The sequence below is a fragment of the Betta splendens genome, chromosome 15 (genome assembly GCF_900634795.4).
Source record: "Betta splendens chromosome 15, fBetSpl5.4, whole genome shotgun sequence".
NCBI classification, from domain to species: Eukaryota; Metazoa; Chordata; class Actinopteri; order Anabantiformes; family Osphronemidae; genus Betta; species Betta splendens.
The window spans coordinates 4,459,150-4,477,126 of NC_040895.2; positions in this window are offsets into that span (position 1 = coordinate 4,459,150).

The following is a 17,977-nucleotide window of genomic DNA, read 5'->3' on the forward strand; positions in this document are numbered from 1 at the left end:
TTTAACATTTAACATTTAGATTTAGCATTTACATCTAACATTTAGATTTAACATTTAACATTTAGATTTAACATTTACATTTAGATTTAACATTTACATTTAGATTTAACATTTACATTTAGACTTTTGCACATTTAACTAAATGTGAGAAAACATGTTGTGTCATTTAGTTAAATGTGAGAAAACTAGTTATAGGTGCTACTTTTACATTTGGCACCCCATATCTGTTTAGGTATAGCAACTCTATAATGAAATAAACTTACATGTGCAGTACAGTACACCACAGTTTTGCAGATCACAGTCCTACTTTTCGATTCCATGTGTGAACCCTCCTTCACATAATTTCTGCACAAGTAAATCACTTGACAAATAATAACTGCGATACATTGGTTCCTAACGTATACAGTATGCATCTAACTTTGGCTGAAGCTCTCTTTCTCTGGTCTGCCGTCTACTAAATAAACAATATCCATTCAATAAAAACACTTAGAGGTGAACAGCAGTGAAATCAATCTCACCTTGGGTCTCAAAATCCCACTTTGTCAGCCTCTGATTAAAAGTACACCTTTTAACAGGTTCACAGTGCTTTTCTATTATAAATGACTGGAGCAGAGACATTACCTGTCTACAGTGGGAATATTAAATTTCTGTAGAGACAGATAGCATAATGCAGATGTCTTAATGAAAACTTCATTAAGATGGAGGATAATTACTCTGTCCTTAACGATGCACTCGCTGTGCTTTTAAATAATTGAGGTGCTCAACTTTTGATGTGTTTATACTGGAGTAACTTCATCATGCAGACTTCATCTGTGACAGATTGGCTTCAGTACGTGATCTGTCAATATGTGTTTATGTGTGTGTGTGTACATGAATGACCTGCATGCAATGTATTTTATCTGCAAATATTGATGTTTAGCCATGATAGCCATGTTGCATTGTGGATGGCAGGATGGCAGTCTGTCACACCAGCACCTTAGTTGCAGGCATGACCCACCGCAACAAGACCCCAAGGATGACCCAGGAAGAGTTTCAGGAAGTATCCAGGGAGAGGCAATTTTGAGGTTCCGTCATTATATTTCTGCACTGTGACCAGAGGGATGGGATTCTATGAGGTTTAGCTGAGCCAGAAAATATATTCGTGTAAACTCAATCATCTTCTCAGTTTTCCTCTAGTTTCCCATGCAGGTTATACCGCACAAGGGGGGGGGGCAGCTAGGTCACAGCTGTTGGAGGTGGGGCAGTGTCATGTGAATCCTAACTAGCCTGTAGGTTCCTGTGCATCTGACACTAACCAGGTCAAAGCTCAACACTCGCTTAAAGCCTTCACCTGGCTCCACTCACATGTGCCCCCCCTCCATACACACACACATATATACACAAACAGAGTAATAATTGTTTCTTTTACCTTCTCTACATCCTTGTTCTTCTGTCTCTGTCCTTTTGGCATAAATTCACATTCAAATAAATCTACATAAGGCCTAGACTTTAAAACTGTGCAAATACTCACTCACACACACACACACGTCAAAACACATTGTATGTTGCTACTGTCAAAATGCAAGTCTGCCTGCTTCCCAACTCCTCTTTTCTTTTTTTCTGTTGACTTCATTAGAGCGAAAGTGGAATGTGGGTGACAGCATTAATTATAGGTGTGTGTGTACACACTGGGACCTATTTTCTCCTGACATGACCCAACCATCATCATCATCACCATTATCATCAATATCTTCATCATCGCCGCCAGCTCCATTATATCCCCATGCTGTGAGCAGCCGAGGGGCTTGCAACACTGTCCAAGATGTGACTCTTAAAGTTGTGAAATGATTAAATCAAGGGGGTCATCAAACAATAGTGGGAGATCCTGATGCAGTGGAGGTGATGGAGAGAGCATCTATGCATATGCACGGGGGGCTGGGGCAGAGGGGCTAGGTTGTATTTGTCGGGGGAATAATTGCCTGGAGACGGTGCAGAAACAAGCCCTAATGGTCAGTAATCCAAGCCTGGAGAGGCCCTCTCTACAGTGCTCCACTGAATGCCAGTAATGGGCTCCCAGCTCTGTCACTTACATATGCATAGATCTTTCTCCATTAAAGCTGGTTTGAATGACAAATATGGGTGGGTGTAAAAAAAAATAATAAAAAAAGAAGAGGAGGCAAAAAGTGTGAAAGAGGGAGCAATAGAGATAGAGGCTGGGGAAAGATTTCCTCCTGCCTGGCAGTAATTTGGCAGGTGCTCAGGCCCCTGTCCTTAAATCTCATTAGCCCATTGTTCACATTTGCTTTCTGGGCGAAGCGCAGGGGGCAGGGGACACTTAGAGTAGATCATGATTTGGACATGGCTGTTCCTTTTATTGTAAATATCTGTATTAATCATGACACTGGGTATATATTTTATGTAAAAAAATTTCCTTGTGCTCTTCATCAACTGTTTCTGTAGTTTGTACATATAAGCTGACTGACTCAATTTTTTTTTTGTAATATGACAGTTTGCTTTTGTAATTTCTTGAATTTCTTAAATTATTCTTATTTCTTAATTAAATTGTGGTTTCACAGTTAAGGTTTCACGATGATGCTTTGATATTACAGCATATTGCTGTACAAATAATATATCAAAATGTGAATTTAAGGTAATTGTAAATGTAATGCAACTACTGTAGTAGCCAGTAATTATATGTAAATTTACAGCAATATTGCAAATTTGTTTAGAATCCAATAAGCTACTAACTAAAACAAAACTAACCACAATAAAAATAATTTTACTCATTTATTTTGTCATCATTAAACTTTTATGACAATAGCAATATGTAAAAGAACATTCTTTTTTGATGAAGGTACAGAATTCCTGATCGATGGGTCCATGCTGCCTTGTTGATGTTGAACCTCTTTCTGGATTAATGCCCAAGAAGCACCTGTAAAAACGAGATCATGAGCAAATTTGTTAGTTTTTAGAAATAAACTAAAATGATATAAAAGTTATTTTAAAATTACCTTTGAATAAATTTCAGTTCACCGGCAGTAACATTAGAGCTTTAACACGAAAATACCCATGGTACAGGTCACTTAGTGTTACCAGTATGATACAAATGTCAGATAATGAGAAATGCTAAAACGTTCCATGTCAGGATAGCTAAACATACAGTTAATACATGCAGGTTAGCAACAATTTAGAACTCTCCGCTCCAATGTTTACAGCACCTATGAGACCATTTAAAAATAAGTGGCCTCAAAGTAGCAGGTTAAATTAACGTTATCTTAACTGTATACTCACGTTTTAACTTCAGGCTTTGGATACAAAGCAATATAGCAAATCTAGCCTTTCTGGCTTTCTCCGTCGGTACCCCCCACCGACTCTCCCTCCCACTACTTACCTGTATCAGTCCCATTTGTGCCACTGTACAGTATATGCAGCCAGGTCTCCCCAGTGCCAGATTGCTGAACATTCTTAAAGTCACTCTCCAGTCATCATGTTGGTTCATATTGGACTACCTAGTGGCTGTGCTCAGTGGCCACAGTTACTTTGGGATAGAACACACTCTCCCTAACTCAGCCCCTCTCTTCTCGTCTCAGTCAGTCCCTCTGTTAATTGCTTTGGTCAGATCCTGACCTCCCATTCTTACGTGGCCTCCCTTGACCTCCTTGTCAGCCTTTAAAGTAAAACTCTGTGAAACCCATTTTGCCTTTCAGCCCGTTATTGACCCCACACCTGACCACTGTTTTACCTGGTTTTTGCTCACTTCATCCCTCACCATCCATCCTCTTTGTCCTTTCAAGCAGATGGCAAATATAACAACAAAACAGCACATTTTATATGTGCCTTCAGTTACCTTCAGCATCTCCACTTGATACAGTAGCTTTTGCTGTTCATGTCATTCACCCTTCATTTCTGGATAAGGGTGACTGCAGGCCCAGCTGCCACTGGGTGAGTGTCAGGGTGCTGTGACCACATACTGTACCTACTTTACTGTGTAAAAGCCTATTTGTAAAGATTAAAGTGGTTAGTAGCCCTGCAAAAAAGTGATTTAAACCAGTAATGGTTTTGAAAGGCAATAGAGAACTAGCAGCCTCTTGTTGTCATCGAAATTGGACACATGTAAATGTATATGTATAAATGTAAAAATGAATGCTCTGTCTTAATGCTATTTCTTACCAAATATCTCCTTGTTTGTGACCATATAAACAGTTTGTGTGTGTGTGTGTGTGTGTGTGTGTGTGTGTGTGTGTGTGTGTGTGTGTGTGTGTGTGTGTGTGTGTGTGTGTTCAAGGAGTTCAAGGACATGCACGTTCTGACATGCTAAAAAGAATGCACCTGAATTGTGAGATAAAATGTTTTTTATTTCACTACTGGTTCTTTAAGTGCTGAGACTCATAATAGGACAGATACGTATGAATATGAGTGACATGACTTTGTTTTCCTCGGTGTGTTTGCATGTGCTACTGTATAGCTTGACGCTTGTGACAGATCTGTTCATAAAGATATTTGAAAGATATTTGTGTGCTACCTCTGGATAGCACACGCACGCAGGCACGCACGCAGACACGCACGCAGGCACACACGCACGTGCGCGCGCACAAGCACACCCCCAATGCCAGCAGTAATAGATATCCAATAGCTGGAAGCTGTGGAAGGGTCCTGCTACATCTGTCAGTGCTGCCTGGCAAAGGCAACGCAAGTTCAGATGTTATCGCCACAAACGGTTGCATCAAAAGATTTAGTGCCCCCCACCACCATCACCATTCCTCCAACCCTGAGGTGGGCTGTGTGGTGCCGTCCACAGGGCAACACAACAACAAGGAGAGGACGCAGAAGAAAGATGGCAGGCGGGGAACAGATAAGAGGAAAGCGACAGCAATATCAGCCAGGGGTATTTGAGGTGGAGGACAAGAGAGGGAGGAGGTGTGTGTGTCTACGTATGTGCGGGATTCTAGAAAAGGTGAAAGGAAGAAAAAAGAAGCACAGCAGCTCTCCCATTTCCACCACTTCACTAGCTGCACTCGAGAGACTGGGTTCAGGATAACCCAGGTTCAGAAGCAGCAGTGGTGCGCTAGCCTGCAGATCATTAAACTCAAATCTCTACATGATACTACTGCATGTACAACATGATAACTATAGTCACAATGTGTTCATGTTTTAAGACAATTAAAACAAGAAACAAAACGCTGCAGACTTCTTTAGGAAATTCATTGTCTATTTTATTTTGTGTGCGTGTAACATACAGTGTGTAAAACTTGACATATTGTCATATTGGATGATAAATAATCAAAACCTTTTTTTTTCACAGCATTAGGATGAGTGAACCAAAGAAAGGGGAGGCATGAGGACTGGTTCTTGTTTCACTCCCTGTGGGTCAGCTGCTAATCACAAGTCTCTGGAGACACACACACACATGTGCAGAGCTCATTCCTGTGCTCTTGAATAACCTCACCGGGGGCAAGCAATGAGGTAGGGTGGGGAAATGGGGCAGAATCACTATCCTTATTTAGAGGAGGGGAGAGAGAGAGTGTGTCTTTTGAAGCCCTTCCTCGCTTAGCTGCCACACAGCTACGGGGCTGTCGACTCATCAAGGATTTCTCATGCACGTGTGTGTTAAAAACCCTCCCGTGGAGGGGGAGAAAGAGAGAGAGACAGAGAGAGAGAGAGTGGGAACGGTAGCCCTGATTAAATGCTGGAGCCGTCATGCCTGCGAGCCAGCCAGGAGATTAATATCGGCGTAACCTGTTACTTAATTCATTATGGGGATACAGGCTAATTTGATTTGATATTATTTTAATAAAGTTCTGTGATATCCAAGATTGTTTCAGGCTATCAAAATAATTTTCCAGTTATTACAGTTCGTCAGGCAAGTCCCTTTGATAGCAGTGGTTGGCCAGGCTTGTCCTGAATACATTACAACCCTCCACTCACACACATTTCCCTGAATCTCACAGTAATATTCTCACACTTCTTCCCATTTTCCTCTTCCCTCCTAAATCTTTTATTTTGTAATTTTCACCCTTCAGCTTTATAATTCAACCAACGTTTTCACTTATTTCACTTAACATCAGTAGTAAAAATGAAGGCGCACACAACATGTATTAAAATCAACAAGAAGGGAAATGTGGCTTGGGCAGTAACAGAGAATGCAGACAACGATGTCTGGCGAAACTTGTAGCGAGACTTACACGTTCCTCTGCCTCATTAGCACCCGAGCTTTTGAGGATGGCACTGAGTTCTGACCTCAAAACACTTTTTAAATGCTTTGAGGTCAGTGTAATTTAAAAACAACTGTATAAATTATTATTATTATTATTATTATTAATAATAATAATAATAATAATAATAATAATAATAATAATAATAATAATAATAATAATAATAAGAAGAAGAAGAAGAAGAAGAAGAAGAAGAAGAAGAAGAAGAAAAAGATTGTCATACTTCATAACAGCTTTATATGTTTCAGTAATTAAAACCACAGAGGCGAGCAGGTCAACATCCCACTGACACAGAGGAGGTCTGCAAGAGTCACAGCGCTGCTATTGTCAAGTGATCTTCTGGTGAAACAAGCAGGATTATGACTCTTAAGGACGCCTGTCAATCAACTATCAAATAGAAATTGAAAAGTGGTCAAGCAAACTGGATCAAAGATAGGTGAGAAAAGTCTCTCTCTCTCTCTCTCTCTCTCTCTCTCTCTCTCTCTCTCTCTCTCTATATATATATATATATATATATATATATATATATATATATATATATATATATATATATATATATATATGGGGCTCGCTGGATAGCTCAATCGGTAAAGTCACAGGACTTGCATGCGGGGGGTTCCCGGTTTGAATCCCCGTTATCCCCCCCGAATAGGCATCCAGTGTGGGTCCTTGGCCAAGACCCTTCAAGCTACCGCCTACCTCATATCATGAGAGACAATGAACCACATGAGATACCGGCTCAGACGTCGCCCGGTCTAACAAGGTCTGATTCAGGTGTTGGGGAACCAGAGCACCTTGGCGAGAAGTGGGCTACTGGAACAAGAAAGAAATGGCTGAGATGCGAGAACAAGGCTCTGTTGGAATGCTACTACTCAAGTAACCCTAGTCAGAGGGGCTACATGCAAAGAATGTGCGGTGAATGGGAACGGAGAAACCCACATTCAAGGCAACTAGTAGCTCAGTGTTCCAACATCCACAAACGGCAACTGCTATCACAACTTGAGATTGATGAGATACAACACAAATGCTACGGCAAGGGGGAGCCAGGACGCCAGGTCAGAGGGGAGGTTTCACCATCTCCCCAACCGGAAATTGGGTACGAAGCCCCAATAAGCACAGATACACTGAGCGAGGCAGCAACTGACCTGAAAGATAAGATCATGGCGAGATTGAACAGGCAACCCCGAACCCCACTACAACGGCTAAGTGAAGTACCATCAGAAAGTCTCATGGAAGATGTGAATGCAGCATTGAGAGCGATCCCTACCACAACAATCACAGAAACCAATGAGCTGATATATGCTTCAGCATCAGTGATCCTAGAGGTGCTTGGCTGTAAGAGCAACCATGGGAGCCATGAGAAACAATACCCACCATGGAAACGAAGGTTGGAGGCAAAAATCAAGGCAGCTCGGAGGGAAGTGAGCCAAATGACAGAGGCCCAGAGAGGTGCAATGAAAAGACCGATGCCCAAGAGGTACAGTCAGATGCCCATACCTGAAGCACTCGAAACTGCCAAGCAAAGGCTACAAGCCTTGGCCAGCCGCCTAAAGAGATACACCAGAGATAACGAAGCCAGACGAATAAACCGGCTGTTCGCAACACAACCTGCGAAAGTGTACTCTCAATGGCAGGGTAATAACAACAGAGCAGACCCACCAAGGCTGGAAACTGAACAGTACTGGAAGGGTATATGGGAAAGGGAGGCATCACACAACAGTGATGCACAGTGGCTGGTGGATCTGAGGGAAGACCACAGCAACCTCCCTGAACAGAATCCAGTGACTATCACAGTGGCAGACATCCAACATAGAGTCTCAGGTATGAAAAACTGGACAGCACCTGGCCCTGACATGATCCACGCCTACTGGCTAAAGAAGCTCACTGCAATCCATGAGCGCCTGGCAGCACAAATGAACCAGCTGCTAAGGGATGGGACTCACCCTGAATGGCTAACCGAAGGGCGAACGATCCTGATAATGAAGGGCACAGTCCCATCCAACTACCGGCCAATAACCTGTCTCTCCACAACATGGAAGCTCATGTCAGGCATCATCGCAGCTAAGATAAGTGGGCACATGACTCAATACATGAGCGAAGCACAGAAGGGCATTGGTAAGGATACCAGAGGAGCCAAACACCAACTCCTGGTAGACAGAACAGTCGCCCAAGACTGCAGAATGCGACACACCAACCTGTGCACAGCCTGGATCGACTACAAGAAAGCCTATGACTCAATGCCACACACATGGATCACTGAATGCTTGGAGCTGTACAACATCAACAGAACTCTAAGGGCCTTCATTGCAAACTCGATGAGGTTGTGGAGAACCACCCTTGAAGCCACTTGCCCAAGTATCCATCAAATGTGGCATATACCAAGGAGATGCACTGTCCCCACTGCTGTTCTGCATAGGTCTGAACCCCCTCAGGCAAATAATAAACAAGACTGGCTATGGATACCGACTCCGGAACGGGGCCACCATAAGTCACCTCCTCTACATGGATGACATCAAGCTGTACGCCAAGAGTGAGCGAGACATCGACTCGCTGATCCACACCACCAGGATCTACAGCTCGGACATCGGGATGTCATTCGGACTCGAGAAATGTGGGAGGATGGTGACAAAGAGAGGCCACAGGCAAACGGCAACCTTGAACAGGCAACAAGGAATGCGGCAAAAGCCAAATACCTCCAACGAGTAAGGCAAGTCCTAAGAAGCCAGCTCAATGGCAAGAACAAATCCCGGGCAATAAACAGCTACGCTCTGCCAGTGATCAGATACCCTGCGGGAATAATAAGGTGGCCAAAGGAAGAGATACAGACCACAGATGTTAAGACACGAAAGCTCCTCACCATGCATGGAGGGTTCCACCCCAAATCCAGCACCCTGAGACTGTACGCTAGCCGCAAGGAAGGAGGCCGAGGACTAGTGAGCGTGAGAGCCACTATCCAGGATGAAACATCCAAGATCCATAAGTAAATCAAGGATAAGGCCCCGACAGATGACGTGCTGAGTGAATGTCTCAGGCAGTGGAGAACAGAGGATGAGATGCTGGAAGAGGGACCATCATGGGAGGACAAGCCCTTGCACGGGATGTACCACTGGAACATAACTGAAGTGGCTGATCTCAACATATCCTACCAATGGCTTGAAAGGGCTGGACTGAAGGACAGCACAGAGGCACTCATCCTGGCTGCACAGGAGCAGGCCCTGAGCACCAGAGCCATAGAGGCCCAGATCTACCACACCAGACAAGACCCAAGGTGTAGACTGTGCAGAGGCCCCTGAGACGGTCCAGCACATAACTGCAGGGTGTAAGATGCTGGCAGGAAAAGCATACATGGAACGCCATAACCAAGTGGCTGGCATAGTATACAGGAACATCTGCGCGGAGTATGGACTGGAAACCCCAAGGTCAAAGTGGGAAACACCTCCCAAGGTGGTAGAGAACGAGCGAGCCAAGATCTTGTGGGACTTCCAGATCCAGACTGACAGAATGGTAATGGCGAACCAACCAGACATTGTGGTGGTGGATAAAGAGCAGAGGAAAGCCGTAGTGGTGGATGTGGCAATACCAAGCGATGGCAACATCAGGAAAAAGGAACATGAGAAACTAGAGAAATACCAAGGGCTCAGAGAAGAACTGGAGAAGGCTTGGAAGGTGAAGGCCACAGTGGTGCCTGTGGTGATCGGAGCACTAGGGGCTGTGACCCCCAAACTGGAGGAGTGGCTACGACAGATCCCTGGAAAAACATCCGAAATCTCAGTCCAGAAAAGTGCAGTCCTAGGAACAGCAAGGATACTGCGCAGAACCCTCAAGCTCCCTGGCCTCTGGTAGAGGACCCGAGCTTGGAAAGTGGATGAGACCACCCCGGGAAGTGTTTATATATATATATATATATATATATATATATATATATATATATATATATATATATATATATATATATATATATATACTGTACATGTACAATAGTTGAACAGACGAGTCACAAAAATGGATTCACTTAATGCTTTTTTTTGTATATATATATATATATATATATATATATATATATATATATATATATATATATATATATATATATATATATATATATATATATATATATATATATGACACATTGTGACCCAGTGGTGCAACCGAGGTCCAGGCAGGTGAATCTGTTCATAATAAGTGAATGCTAAGGCTTCACAAAGCCCCTTTAATCAAAGCTCCCCTTTCCTTTTTCCCTCTCTTCCTCACACCACCAGTGTTATCCATTCATTATTAAAGCTCCCCTCGCCTCATCTCTCCTGTGTTCTGCTCTATTAGAAACCCTTGTATCAGCTGCTCCAGGCCATAGAAGGACAGAGGAAAGAGGGGGAAAAATAAAATGAAGACATGTTCGGCTCTTTGCAGGGGGGCGTGTAAGTCGCCTGTCAGCCTGTAATCACTGTGTCCGCGACTCTGTATGCTAATTCATCTTTCCATACTGCTGACTAGGACATGCAATATAAATGAAGTTTGTTGGACTGCACAAGGGCTGACTTGAATAAAAGATCAGGGTCCTGAGGAGATTTGGGGCTGTTATTAGCCATGTGGAACTTCACAACCACACTACCAGACACCTAATGTTGTAATAAAGGCCTTTTGACATGGAAATAGGCATCTTTATCCCTGTCAGAGAGGGATTAGCTTGACGACAGCAACACTGTACAATACATATATTAATAAATGCAAGCTTAGGGATAAAACAGGATGTGATAATGGTTAAAGAAATCTTGAGCAAAAAGTGTGAGCTACTTTTATCAAGTGTAGAGTGGACACGTTTCATTTTCAAAACACCGTCAAGACAAGTTTACACCAAGTTCCATGTTGATTCAAGCAATATTAGTCATGGCTAAATACTGTATATTCAACCGGCACACATGATTTGCATGGGGCACTGATATCTGGAAACGTGAATTTATCAAGATGGACTGGAAAGTAGTTCAGGATGTACTCAGCTAATACTCTGGAGCACTCCTATGAAGAGTGACCCTTGAGAGAATAAGTGGACCAGATGATGGATGGATGTATGGATGAATTGATGGATGGATGGACGGATGATGTGGACAATAGTAGGTGTAGCGGATTTAATTTAATAATTTTATACTAATGCAGAAACAGGTTTGTTTTAAAGCTGAAACCACGGTTTTATGCCAGATGTCAATTTAATGAGTTATTAATTATAAACAACAATAACAACTTTCTTGTGATAAAACCAAATCAGTCTCTATTGTCATCAAATCTTCGCGGGGGCAGCAGTCTGAGCAGAGAGTTCCAGACTTCCTTCTCCCTGGACAATTCCTCCAGCTCTTCAGGGGGGACCCCAAGGAGTTCCCAGGCCAGCCGAGAGACGTAGTCTCTCCAGCCCGTCCTGGGTCTTCCTTGGGGCCTCCCACCAGTGGAACACTTCCCCAGGGAGGCGTCCAGGAGGCATCCGAACCAGATGCCCGAGCCACCTCAACTGCTCCTCTCAATGTAGAGGAGCAGCAACTCTACTCGAAGCTCCTCCCAGGTAACAGAGCTCCTTACCTTATCTCTAAGGGAGCGCATAGTCACCCTACGGAGGAAGCTCATTTCAGCCGCTTGTATCCATGACCTTGCCCTTTCGGTCATGACCCAAAGCTCATGACCATAGGTAAGATTAGGAACGTAGATTGACCGGTAAATTGAGAGCTTTGCCTTTCGGCTCAGCTCCCTCTTCACCACTATGGACCAATACACCGACCGCATTACTGCAGCCGCCGCACTGATCCATCTGTCAATCTCAGGCTCCTTCCTTCCCCCACTCGTGAACAAGACCCGAAGATACTTAAACTCCTCCACTTGGGGCAGGAACTCTCCTCCAACCTGGAGAGTAAACCACCTTTTTCCGGTCGAGAACCATGGCCTCAGGTTTTGAGGAACTGATTCTCATCCCAGCCACCTTACACTCAGCTGCAAACTGCACCAGCGCACGCTGAAGGTCCTGGCCCGATGAAGCCAACGGGACAACATCATCTGCAAAAAGCAGAGATGCTATCCTGTGGTCCCCAAACCAGACCCCCTCCCCTGGCTGCATCTAGAAATTCTGTCCATAAAAATAATGAACAGTACCGGTGACAAAGGGCAGCCCTGCCAAAGTCCAACATACACCGAGAACAGGTCTGACTTACTGCTGGCAATGCGAACCAGGTACCTGCTCCGGTTGTACAGAGACCGAACAGCCCTTAGCAAAGGGCCTTGGACTCCATACTCCCAGAGCACCCCCCACAGGATGTCACGAGGGACGCTGTCGAATGCCTTCTCCAAATCCACAAAACACATGTAGACTGGTTGGGCAAACTCCCACAAACCCTCAAGCAGGGTATAAAGCTGGTCCAGCATTCCACGACCAGGCCGAAAACCACATTGTTCCTCCTGTATCCGAGGTTCGACTATCGGTCGAATTCTCCTCTCCAGTACCCAGGCATAGATTTTCCCAGGGAGGCTGAGAAGGGGGGACAGGAGAGTGTATAGTCTCAAGAACAATGCACACAAAACCAAATTCCTTTTATATACATACTACTTTTACATGAACGTATAATAGAAACACCAGTTTAACGTTTGCGCAACGGCATCACTTCCCCAAATCACAAGAGCAACGTCACACTTCATACACATGAACATGAGCTGTCGTGTCTGACTGATCATTAAATATAATTAAAGTCATCAGTCAGTGGACTAGCTTGTTGCTGCTTGTGGAGCTTTCAGGATCTGCTGTGCCACGTCAAAGGACTGCAACAACTTCCTAGTTTATTAGCCAGTCAGAGTGTGGAGGCAAATTAAGGTCACATTATTTCACTTTTAAATTTGGCCACGATTTGTGCGTAATTTTAACACCCCAAATTGTACAAATCTGGTTACGCATGCACAGATTGGTTTACGCATGCACATATCGGTTTACCCACGCACAGATCGGTTTACGCACGCACAGATCTGGCTACGCACAAACGCATCTGGTTAGGCACACAGATTGGTTTACGCTCGCACAAATCTAATCTGACCCTAATTTGACTCCATACATAATACCTTTTTTGTGTATAACACCACACCAGTTAAATCCATGTTTGCATGTGTTTTTCACTGCATCTTCAAACTATGACCATGTAAAAGACTGTAAACTGTCGTCATGTTCATGCTTGTACATTAAAACTGCTGATCCACCTATTTAATGTTAGATTAAATGTAAATAGAAGTATTTACATGACTTAAGCTGCTACAGTAAATGATTTTGAACACTCCTATATCCATTATTTTCATGCTTTTACTTGAAGCAATTATTGGAGGATTTACGTATTACTACATTTTCTTATGACACAAAATTAAAACCAGTGTTTACATGCCACATATCAAATTTTTTTCTGTAGCTGGAGCAAAAATGAAAAGAACAATAACCAAAGCAACCAAACATTTGCTTAGAAATAAAAAAAAAAATAAAATTTTCCATCTTGCATGGTTCAAAACCACCAACATGACTCAGGAACAGTTCAGGTGCTAAACTAATCTGCCATAGCTCTTAAAAAATGAAATTAGCTCTAGAAAATTAACTTTATTGAATTAGGCCAGTTAATGTCAGTCATGTCTTCGACTGTCAAAATCAGTTTCATAACAACTGACATCCATCCGTCCATCTTCTACCACTTATTCCCATGCACGGTCTCAGGTGGTGCTGGAGCCTATCCCAGCTGTCTATGTGCGAGAGGCGGGGTAAACCCTGGACAGGTCGCCACTCCATCGCAGGGCAACACAGAGACGAACAACCATTCACACCCACACACACTCATACCTCAGGGCAATCTAGAGTGACCAATGAACCTTATGCATGTTTTTGGACCGTGGGAGGAAGCCGGAGAACCCGGAGAGAACCCACGCGAACACAGGGAGAACATGCAACGGCACGCGAGCCGCCCCGGGAAGGGACAGTCCTACCCACTGCACCACTGTGCTGCCCTAACAATTGACAAAATAATAATTATTTATGTGTATCCATGTCCACTATTCACGATCCAAGGTCGGTGCATCAAGAAGAAATTGTAACATATACTATTGTATAACTAACTTTTTGCCTGTGTTGACAGTTACACATTAGCCTTGTTCTGTAAAGCTCCTCTTTACTTAAGTGGAATGACTAATTTATATTTTACACATCACTTGGAAAACAGATGTGGGGCAGATTGTTCTGTAGGGCCTATTGTAGAAACACCTGCTAATTTAAATCCCCTGGATGCTTGACAAATGTGGAAGCATTTTGCACTACCTACAATAGTTTTGAGGTTCTGAGGTCAAGACCTTTAATTTCCCAGAGGTTATAGGAAGAGTCAGGTGTTTGAGTGCATGTAAATTTTCAATGAAACTTGCGTTTTCAGAGTCCCCCTGGACATCAAACAGGCAGCAGGTAACCAACAGACCGTCTGCACTCCTATTTAGATAAAATTAAAATAAAAAAGTAACCCATTGAAATGTATACTTTAAAACTGAAAAGATCCTGCTCCTTCTGCACCTTTCCATCCTTTCTGTTACCTCTTAAGGCGCCTTATTTCTTACCCGCCTGGGTTAGACCCAAAGCTTACCAGGCTGACAAACACAACAGTTACCAGTTACTGAGGTCAGGAATCAAAGGTCATCACTGATTTCCAAAATACCAGCACCGAAGAGGGTGCTTGTACAGTAGATACCACATATTACTGTAACCCCACTCTTCATGATTATTACAGTCCAATTTTGCACAGGTTTAATAGTTCTATTATGTTTTATTTTGGCTAGGCTTTGCCTTAAAACACATATAAACCAAAAATAAAAACCATAAAGAAAGAAGCAAAACAATGTCTGATATTAGTTCACAAAAAACAAAAGAACAATTAGTAACATATTGAAAACTTGTGCTGTTGGGACTACGATGTGATGAAAAAGGAAGGTCCTCATTTGCATACTTTGATGAAGGAATAAGAGAAGCACTTCAGTGGTTCTCCATATTTACACCTTGCTAAGAATTATCACTGTAGACAGAGAGTGGATTCTGTGTGAATCACAAAGAAGATAATAAACACAAACAGCCCTCGGATTTTTAAATTTGCATCTTTGTGGTTTAAAATTCTGGGCAGGAAAAATTAAAGGACAAATATTCAAAATTATTGTTTTTTGCTCTAGTGTGCAGGTGCCCTAACACATTTGGTACCCAAGGGTTTAGGTTGGCTTCAGATTACTGACACAAAATTAAAGGTCACCTTTAGGTTGGGTCATATACAGTACGAGTGAGGCAAGTCCTAAGAAGCCAGCTCAATGGCAAGAACAAATCCCGGGCAATAAACAGCTACGCCCTGCCAGTGATCAGATACCCTGCAGGAATAATAAGGTGGCCAAAGGAAGAGATACAGACCACAGATGTTAAGACACGAAAGCTACTCACCATGCATGGAGGGTTCCACCCCAAATTCAGCACCCTGAGACCGTGCGCTAGCCGCAAGGAAGGTGGCCGAGGACTAGTGAGCGTGAGGGCCACTATCCGGGATGAAACATCCAAGATCCATAAGTACATCAAGGATAAGGCCCCGACAAATGACGTGCTGAGTGAATGTCTCAGGCAGTGGAGAACAGAGGATGAGATGCTGGAAGAGGGACCATCATGGGAGGACAAGCCCTTGCACGGGATGTACCACCGGAACATAACTGAAGTGCTGATCTCAACAAATCCTACCAATGGCTTGAAAGGTCTGGGCTGAAGGACAGCACAGAGGCACTCATCCTGGCTGCACAGGAGCAGGCCATGAGCACCAGAACCATAGAGGCCCAGATCTACCACACCAGACAAGACCCAAGGTGTAGACTGTGCAGAGGCCCCTGAGACGGTCCAGCACATAACTGCAGGGTGTAAGATGCTGGCAGGAAAAGCATACATGGAACGCCATAACCAAGTGGCTGGCATAGTATACAGGAACATCTGCGCGGAGTATGGACTGGAAACCCCAAGGTCAAAGTGGGAAACACCTCCCAAGGTGGTAGAGAACGAGCGAGCCAAGATCCTGTGGGAATTCCAGATCCAGACTGACAGAATGTTAATGGCGAACCAACCAGACATTGTGGTGGTGGACAAAGAGCAGAGGAAAGCCGTAGTGGTGGATGTGGCAATACCAAACGATGGCAACATCAGGAAAAAAGAACATGAGAAACTAGAAAAATACCAAGGGCTCAGAGAAGAACTGGAGAAGGCTTGGAAGGTGAAGGCCACAGTGGTGCCTGTGGTGATCGGCGCACTGGGGGCTGTGACCCCCAAACTGGAGGAGTGGCTACAAGGAGTGGCTACAACAGATCCCTGGAAAAAATCCGAAATCTCAGTCCAGAAAAGTGCAGTCCTAGGAACTGCAAGGATACTGCGCAGAACCCTCAAGCTCCCTAGCCTCTGGTAGAGGACCCGAGCTTGGAGAGTGGATGAGACCACCCGCGGAGAGTGAGAATAGAGTGTGTGTGTGTGTGTGTGTGTGTGTGTGTGTGTGTGTGTGTGTGTGTGTGTGTGTGTGTGTGTGTATATATATATAAACATAACCATTATGTCATAGATCCATAGATTATGATAAAAGGCTGTGTTCAGCTAGTCATGTGATTTCACCACCTGCATTTCATTAGTCATAGTTACTTATACTCCTGCACTTACCCCCTTGCTTTGCCAGATTGTTAGTTCATGTTTGCGTGTCTACTCGCCAGCACTCAGCCAAGTAAGTCCTTTTGTGTATCGACCCTGTTTCTTGTTTTGACCATGTCCTGCCTGCTCCCAGTCGGTGCTTTTGACTCTGCTTGTGTACGGAACCCAGCCTGGATCTTGACTGCCTTTGCTCACTCCCTGTCTGTGCTGTGGCTATTATCACTGCGCTGATCTGTGTGCTGACTTTTGCCTGCCTGACCACGAGCCTGATTAAACCTTCACAAGCCTAAGTTCATGCAAGCTGTGCGTGTGGGTCCTTCACCTTGTTGATCTGTGACACATTAGTGTAGAAACAATCTCTATACATACTCAATGTAAAACTTTTTGTGTCTTCTAAAAATTTTACCTAGTGTTTTTCTTGTCTTGTTTTTTACAATTTTATATATTTTTGCTTCCTGCAGAGCACGGCTGGGCGGGGGAATATGAACAGCACAGCAATATGCATACTGACTGAGTTGTAAAATACATGTGGCTCTGGGGAGCTTCTTCCTTCTCCATGTATGACGACAATAACTGGCAAGAAAAGGAATACAAAGGCCTGATCACTTGACTCAACCTCCCTGCACTTTTAAATAATTTACTCACTGTCTTTTGTTTAATTTTCAGTTATACAAACCATATGTTTCAATCAGTGTTTGTAAATTTTGATTCATGTGTGACATAAGGTTCTGGAACCAGATTATAGAGTAGCCTGGATAGCTTAGTAAGTCAGAAAAATGCCACGAATAGCAATAAGCATAATAACTAATGTAACAAAATTTCATGTAAACATTGATTATTATCATAAATTAGAATGTGAAATCTTACATTCTAACAAATGTTGTCTGACTTTTTTGTATGCCTTTCAACTCTTCCTCTTGACATTCTGATCTCGTACTAAAATTAAAGGCTCATCAGACATTGCAAGTCATATCCCCAATCAATAATTATGCAAAGACAAATGATAATATGGAAATGGAGAAAAACTCATTTCTTCTCTAGTCAGATGACTACGTTTCAACAGGAGCCATTTGAATAGTAAAACATCTATTTTCCT